The sequence below is a fragment of the Canis lupus genome, chromosome 36 (assembly GCF_011100685.1).
Source record: "Canis lupus familiaris isolate Mischka breed German Shepherd chromosome 36, alternate assembly UU_Cfam_GSD_1.0, whole genome shotgun sequence".
Classification (NCBI taxonomy): domain Eukaryota; kingdom Metazoa; phylum Chordata; class Mammalia; order Carnivora; family Canidae; genus Canis; species Canis lupus.
In genome coordinates this window covers 6,488,719-6,497,609 of record NC_049257.1, presented here as the reverse complement: position 1 = coordinate 6,497,609, position 8,891 = coordinate 6,488,719, and positions in this window count along the sequence as shown.

Sequence of the window (8,891 nt, the reverse complement as noted above, 5' to 3'; positions counted from 1 at the left end):
TACCTTGATAGAAGCGCGAACTCTTCTCACTGTAGCGTTCCAGCTGGTCTCTCTTTAATTCTCAGGCCGAATTCATAGATTTTCAGGAAAATTTGAAGGTTTTCTAGGTAATTTGGTGGAGACAGGTGATTTGGGGACCCTACTCTTCCGCCGTCTTGCCCCTCCCTCCCAATCATGCATTTACATGTCTGTTTTCTCTACTAGACTGTGAACCACGCCAGGACAGGCACAGTATTTAATTTGTCCTTAGTGCCCTGTTGATTAACAGTGTCAGCCCACCTGGTATACATGTGCTAAACAATAGAATGAATAAATCTTGAAAATTAAAGCGAGAACAGCAACAAAAACTATCCACTATCACAACATCCTAGCTCACAAACTTATAAATTTTATGCAAGCATTTCCATGTTTTTATATAAATTATCAATTTCCATTCATAGTATTCACATGGTTTAGCATTCTGAATTTGTTTTTTGTTTCAGATAGCTTTTACTGCTATCTGTTCAAGTTCACTAATCTTTTCTTCTACAGTATCTAAGTTGCTATTAATCCTTTCAAGTTACACCTTTCGTCTCAGGCAGTTTTTTCATGAATAAGTAGAGATCATAACTCCAAGTTAAATATACCATATAGTAGGATCGTCAGCTAGAATGTGCCCCTTCATGCTGTAATACATAAATCATCTTTCCTCTCTTTCTTCCATCCTACTTTGTTTCTTTCCATCCTTCTTTCTTCATCATCCCATTAAAAAGAAATTTATCAATGAAAATTTTAAGTTTGTGGCAACTTAGTTCATCATGCCGGTGTTTCTGGTGGTAATAATGTTGGCAACAGTGGTGGAAGAGGTGATGAGGGTGATGGCAGGCTAGGAGAAGGAAAAGGGAGAGGAGAAAAGGAGGAAGAGGAAGAAAAAGATGAGGGAAAGGAAGTGATGAAATGGAGAAAGAAGAGAAAGAGGAAAGACATCCGAAAGGAAATTCAATCGAGATGGGAGGGTAGTACCGAACAATATGAAGCAATAGGACCTTCAGCATCAGAAGTCCTAGGGTTTTGCCCTAGATTTTTTTTTTTTTAAGATTTTATTTATTTATTCTTGAGAGACACACAGAGAAGCAGAGACACAAGCAGGCTCCATGCAGGGAGCCCGACGTCGGACTCGATCCCGGGTCTCCAGGGTCACACGCTGGGCTGAAGGCGGCGCTAAACCGCTGAGCCACCCAGGCTGCCCTGCCCTCGATTTTTAACTTACCATAACCAACCTTAGTGAGGCCAATCATTGAATCGCTGAGCCTTGGTCTTTTTCCATACATAAAATCACTAATAATAATTAATAGTTTTGTAGTTTTTAACCTGTGCCAGGTGATATTCTAAGTGCCACTTGTATATGAACTCATTTACTCTCTCAACAACCTCATTTTACCCTTTCCCAGCTAGAGAGTGGAACAGCCAGTTTTAAACCTAGGCAGTCTGACTCCAGAGTCTGTGCCCTTAGTAAAAATATCTACCTGGAAGGATTTCAGGGAAGATCAAAGGAGGTAACTTATGGGAGAAGGGTTGCAAACTAAAAAGTAATTATGATGTTAAAATAATTTCAAGATAATGGTAAGGGCAGTGATGGTAATAAAATCCAGGCAAGACTACAGGAAGTCCTAGAACAAAAACAAAGTATTGCTGAGAATTCCACTACAATTTAGATTTGGGAAATGTACAAGTATTAAGGAAGCTGAAGATGATATTTCTTTTATGTGGTCTTTCCTTCTTCCCTAGCTTTCTAATTCCACAGCAGCACCTAGTAAATAGAACCACCAATGCCTTCCACCTTGACCTGGCTAATTAATCTACAATGCCAGAGAACCCATACCCTAAAAGATAAAAATTGATAGAATTTCTAGTCCTGGTTTTTTGTTTTTATTGAATTATTCTATGTGATCTTGAAATATTTTATAATTTTTCATTTCAGCACTGCATTGAAGAGTACGTTTGTGCGTATATAGATATATACATATGTACATACGCATGCATGCATACTGGTTAAATCTCAGCTTTTAAGATATTCTTTGTTCTATCTCATTTTTAAACACTTAAATCTCTAGCACCTAAGAATTGAAATTACTAAATAGTTACCTTTAATCTGGGGGAGAGGGTGGTTAAATTTTTTTTTTTTTTAAAGAAAAAAAGCGGAAAGGCAAATATTCTCTTCTATCTCTTCGGATACTTCTGTAGAAGTTCTGTTATTGGAGAGCACAGTGGTGACATCCTCATTAAAAGAGCCTTAAAATATTTGGAGCACAAGCACCTTTTCTTGACCTCTTCTATGAAATCATGAAATCACAGCCTACCTCATACAGGCATCTAAACATGTGGCTGAACAGGGCAGGCTATTTTAAAAAGTGAAATTGCAGTTGAAAGAAATACCTCTCCATAGACACATATTTAATAACACGATTTTGTTGGTCCTCTTAAAACATTTTTTAAAAGGTCATGCCATTAAATGATTTTTATCAAAAGCATTCTAAAAACCTGGAAAGGAACAAAATTTTAAATCTATCTCTAGGAAACATTGACCTCCACAAAATCCAAATTTCTAACAAAAAAGTGGCTCAAGGACTGCTGGCCTATAAAAAAGAAATCGGACAATAAGGTGAGAGAAATTTTTCCCTTCCCATTCCACTGGCTTACTCCCTTGACTCCTGAAAATATTAAATTATTTTGGGTTTTGATGTCATCAAAGATTATAATACTTATCAGCAACCTGTTTTCAAATGGATTCTTTTTTTTTTTCTTAAAGAGGAAATGCAGTTTTTTATTTATATTTTTTTCCAGTGTATGCAATATATCAGGCTGGTGTTCTTCAGACAAGAAAAATAGGAAAGAGCTTTACATGAGAATAAGTCTTATTTTTATACACTTCAGTTTTAATTATCATTATAACTTCAAGAATGTATTCCTTTTTATAGAATCCTTATTTTTCAAAAGACACTCTTTTTAGGCTCCTCAACATATCCAGAGTTTAAAAGGGGGAATCTTTTTTAAATGTTTTCTTTTTAAAAAAATTTAAATTCAATTAATTAGCATATGATTCTTAAATCCCACATATGAGTGAGATCATATGATAATTGTCTTTCTCTGATTGAGTTATTTCACTTAGCATGATATCCTCTAGTTCCATCCAGGTTGTTGCAAATGGCAAAATTTCATTCTTTTTTGATGGCTGAGTAGTATTCCATTGTATGTATGTACCACATCTTCTTCATCCATTCATCTGTCAATGGACATCTGGTCTCTTTCCAAAGTTTGGCTATTGTGGACACTGCTCCTATAGACATTGGAGTGCAGGCGCCCCCTCAGGTCACTACATTCGTATCTTTGGGGTAAATATCCAGTAGTGCAATTGCTGGGTTGTAGAGTAGTTCTATTTTCAACTTTTTGAGGAACTTCCATACTGTTTTCTAGAGTGGTTGCACCAGCTTGCACTCCACCAACAGTGTACGAGGATTCACCTTTCTCTGCATCCTCGCCAACATGAAGAAAAATCCCTGACTTGTTAGTTTTAGCCATTCTGACTGGTTGCAAATAGAGTCTTAAGATGAGCTAATGACTGCAAATAATAGAACCATGGTTCCTTGAGGACAGGGTCCATATCTTGCCTTTAGAGCCCATCAACAAATAGTTTCTTGCATACTGATGGTGCTTACTGCATGCTCACTGGATGAGCTAATTAGTTACTAAATTATTTCGTTTGTCCCTTGGTGGACATGATCATCTGGGTTAAGGTCAGTTACAGTGATAAAGAGGTGAAATCTTATTTATGCAGCTGTTTGGGGGAATGTACGTCTTTGCTAGTAAACTGAATCCTTAGTTCCAGCACATTCTTAAATAGCAGCGCCCAACTCCATGCATTACTTGCTATATTTAGGAGATAGTAGTCCATCATCAACATTAATAAATACTCACTATAGTGGAGTTCCCTCAACTGTGCCCAAATCTAGCTCACACTAAATTTATCAAAAACAATTTTTTTAAAATTTTTAAAAATTTTTTATTTATTTATGATAGGCACACAGTGAGAGAGAGAGAGAGAGGCAGAGACACAGGCAGAGGGAGAAGCAGGCTCCATGCACCGGGAGCCCGACGTGGGATTCGATCCCGGGTCTCCAGGATCGCGCCCTGGGCCAAAGGCAGGCGCCAAACCGCTGCGCCACCCAGGGATCCCCAAAAACAATTTTTAACTCATGTATACTTTTTGTCTATTGGGGGAATTTTTTTTTCTATAGTTAATACTTACTGTTTGAAACACTTGTGGACTTTTTTTATTGGTCTAAAATACACTGGGCCAAGGAGGGGATGAGTGGAGGGTTGTTACACAGTCATTCCTGCAAGTAACACAAAATTGCTGAGTGTCTGAATTAGAAGGGACCTTTGAGCACTCAAAAAAGCATTTCCTGCTGAAAATTCTGGAGGGTTCCTAATCTTGACACACTTCTCCATGTGCCTCCAATGAACTTGCACATTAATTAGATAAATGGGAAATTGATGTTTGGAGAGAGGCTAAGATTGGAGGGGCATTCAACCCAAGCTGGTTGGAGGAAATTGTGATGGACCTGAGTCACAAGGGAAGAGTAGAGTGCACCAGGTGAAGAAAGGTGAAATGGATCAGAAAAAGCCAAAGCTGGTTGGAGTTGTATGACAATACAGTGGAGGTTGAAAGGAGCAGGTATGGAGGGGAGGGAAAGAACTACAAGCCAAGAGGTCACATGGAAGGGGATAAATCTGGAAAAATGGGAAGGATCTGGTCAAGAATGGGGCTGTGAGCTGTGATAGAAAGTGTGAACTGAACAGTGCTTCCCAAACTCCGGTGGGGGATATGGGACATATTCTGAGAATTTTTAAATTTCTGTTTTATTTTAATGAAAAAACATTTTTAGGGGCAACTAGGGGGCTCGGTGGTTGTTTACCTTTGGCTCAGGTCATGATCCCGGGGTCCTGGGACCAAGTTCGACATCAGGCTCCCTGCAGGGAGCCTGCATCTCCCTCTGCTTATGTTTCTGCCTCTCCCTGTGTGTCTCTCATGAATAAATAAATAAAATCTTAAAAACAAAAAAAAAAACTCCACAAGAACATTTTTAAAAAATGTTACTTACAAATGTAGTATGATTTTAGTTTCTCAAGGCAGGGGTCTACAAAATAGGGCCTAAAGATAAATAGCTAAGAGATATCAAGCTAGAGGATTTATACAGAACTTTTTCAAAGGAACTCCTGGGTGGCTCAGTGGTTGGGCATCTGCCTTTGGCTCAGGGCATGATCCCGGAGTCCCAGGATCGAGTCCCATGTCAGGCTCCCTGCGGAGAGCCTGCTTCCCTCTCTGCCTGTGTCTCTCATGAATAAATAAATAAAATATTTATTTAAGAAAAGAACCTTCTTCTTGAAGACTGTAAAATGATCCCATTCATGATGAAACTTCATTGTGGAGTGTAACTACTGGTCCCCTTTTGTCTATCTTCTTATTTATTTAACCCTCTCAGTCATCGTCGTCATCTTCTTCTTCTCCTTCTCCGTCTTCTTCAAGATTTTATCCATTTATTCACGACAGTCACAGAGATATAGGGAGAGAGGGAGAAGTAGGCTCCCTGCAGGGACCATGATGGGGGACTGGATTCCAGGACCCTGGGATCATGATCTGAGCTCACCCACTAAGGCACCCAGGTGCCCCAACCCTTTCAGACTTCTAATATTTATGTCAGTCCCACTTTCACCTTGCAAAACCTGGCCTTTCTGTTTTGTGTCAGTAAATGTATTATGGACATCATCTCGTTACCTAGTGTGGAAGCAAGAGTATTCACAATCAGTAATTCTCCAAGTTCTGCGTGCAGTCTTTCTAATAAATCTAAATCCCATTTCCAACTCACTAATGCTCTAGTACAGGGGGTTTTGTAGCAAAATTTCTAATTTTATCCTTCAATTATGTCAATACTCTTTGGCAGATGGCATTAGAACAAAGGCATTAATCAATGCTAATTGGCTTGGTCCGCCTCTGATTACCTATAATAAAAAAAAATGTTTTCCTTTGGTTATAAGTGAAACCAGATTGGAGATCTCAGATGGGACAATTTGTGCTTCAACAGCTTTAACTTGCTGCTGCTTCTGCACGGACACAGCTCCCCACCTTTCACTTCACACAAGCTTCTTAGGGCTGACCTATTCTCTTCCAGCATGTTTCCTCAAAGACGTTTGCTCTACTTAAATTTCTAACGCAACACTCACAAAGTTGCTCTCTTCCCATTATACTGTTGCTTTCTTCATAGAGTTTGCCTCGACTTAATGTTTTATTTCTGTCTCTCTTACTAGATGGAAAGCTCCATGCAGGCCAACACCAAGTGAGCTGCATCCCCAGCTGTATCTATGGGTGTCTTGCATATAGAAGATACTGCTTAAACGTTGGTGAAGGTGTAAAAGTACAGCTTCTCTTGGGGAACATCACTCAGAGGCTCATGATCTCCTAGGGGTTATCTTGGCACACATTTCATTAAGAATCTTTCAGTAGCTCCTTTTCCCAAACACACTAAGTATGAAGAACACCTTTTAAAGAATTTGCTATTATTTAAAAAAATTTTTTTTTAATTTTTAAATTTTTTTTATTTATGATAGTCACAGAGAGAGAGAGAGAGAGAGGCAGAGACATAGGCAGAGGGAGAAGCAGGCTCCATGCACCGGAATCCCGATGTGGGATTCGATCCCGGGTCTCCAGGATCGCGCCCTGGGCCAAAGGCAGGCGCCAAACCGCTGTGCCACCCAGGGATCCCCTAAAAAAATTTTTTTTTAAGAGCAAGCCAACATGGGTTTATTAGAGAGATAGCTGATTCAGGTTTGGGCACGAACTGTACAAAAACCTGGGATAACTTTATCAAGCTAGAAAGCAAAAGATCTATCAGACTATTAGGATCTGGTTTAAAAAAAAAAAAAAAGACACAGGAGCCATGTCAAAGAGTCTCCCATTGGCCAAAGATGGGACAATCTGAGCACCAGTAAGAATAGACAGTCATAAAAAAAAGAAGAAGTATGACTGCCATGGCTTGAAACAAATAAAATATATAAAAAACCTGTAAGTTCAGAATATTATTTAAAACTGGTTAGCGGGATCCCTGGGTGGCGCAGCGGTTTGGCGCCTGCCTTTAGCCCAGGGCTCGATCCTGGAGACCCGTGATAGAATCCCACGTCAGGCTCCCGGTGCATGGGGCCTGCTTCTCCCTCTGCCTATGTCTCTGCCTCTCTCTCTCTCTCTCTCTGTGACTATCATAAATAAATTTAAAAAAAATTAAAAAAAAATTAAAACTGGTTAGCGGGATCTCTGGGTGGCGCAGCGGTTTGGCGCCTGCCTTTGGCCCAGGGCGCGATCCTGGAGACCCGGGATCGAATCCCATATCGGGCTCCCGGTGCATGGAGCCTGCTTCTCCCTCTGCCTATGTCTCTGCCTCTCTCTCTCTCTCTCTCTCTCTCTGTGACTATCATAAATAAATAAAAATTAAAAAAAAAAACTTAAAAAAAAAATAAAACTGGTTAGCTTTGGAGTTACTTTGGCATCAACTCACTATTCTAGAAATTAGTAAATAGGGAGAAATTTATCCTGCTTTTCCTGTGTTAATTGTATTTCAAATTAACAAAAGGGTTTGAGGAAAATTCTTCTCCATAGACAATTTCCAGCTAATAAGTGCAGAAGAAATGATAAAATTATAAAACCATAATTTTGTAACACCAACTGAAAAAGAGGTTGAGGTAACACTCGTGAATGACTATTAAAACCATAGAACTTTTTAGTGGGTAAATCAGACTGATAATACCAGAACATCCGATCAATCTTAGTATCACTAAAAATGAGATAATCAGGCATTATGTGTCTCCCGATATGATATGATGCACATCACCTGTATGTTTGACACCATCTATGAAGTATTCTTTGCCAAAAAAAGTGGACCTGAATGTAATTAAACCTCTAGAACTAACCACCACTTTAAATGACAGCAGGAGGTTGAAATCAGCCATGTGGGACATTTTATAGAACAAACACCCTGATTTCTTTAACAAATGAATATCAAATTAAGAAGTGAGTGGGGGTGAACTTTTATATATTAAAAGAGGCTTACTCAATACACCAACCAAATTCAATATGTGGATGTTGTTTCAGTCTGATTTAAATGAACTGCAAACATGATTTTTAGATAATCAGAGACAAATGAACAAGAACTGGATGAATTAATCTTAATTAATTATTAATTTTGTTAGATGTGATCATGATATTGTCTTAAAAAAGTTCTTCTATGAGGTCGATGCTAAAATAGGTGTAGGTGAAGTGACATGATGTTTGGGGTTTGCTTTAAAATACTACAGAAAAATAAAAGCATGTTTGTGTGTGTGTCAGTGTGTGGGTGGGAATGGGTGTGAGTACGGGTATAACAAGATTGACAAATGTTGATAAGTGTGGAAACTGGTTCATTATTCTCTCTCCTTTATATTTGTTTAAAAACGTTCAAGATTAAAATTAAAAGCTGAGTTTTGTTTTTAAAATGTTCTAATGTAAAATATAGCAAATATACAAAAAAGTCTATGAACTACTTAAAGAAAACATTGAAATATATTCCCAGGTATCCACAACCCAGTGCAAAATGTGAAATGTTACCATCTCTACCAGCCCCCTTTGGTCCCTCCCTGAATATCTCACTCTTCTCCGTCAGAGATGACCACCATTCTGAATTTTGTGTTATCTCGTTATTTTTCTTTATAGAATTTTTTGTTTTGTTGTTCATGTTGTTCATGTTGTGTAAGGTTCCCCTTCTTACACAATATGCTGTTTGGTTAATTTTTCCTGTTTTTGAACTTGATACAAATGGAATGATGCT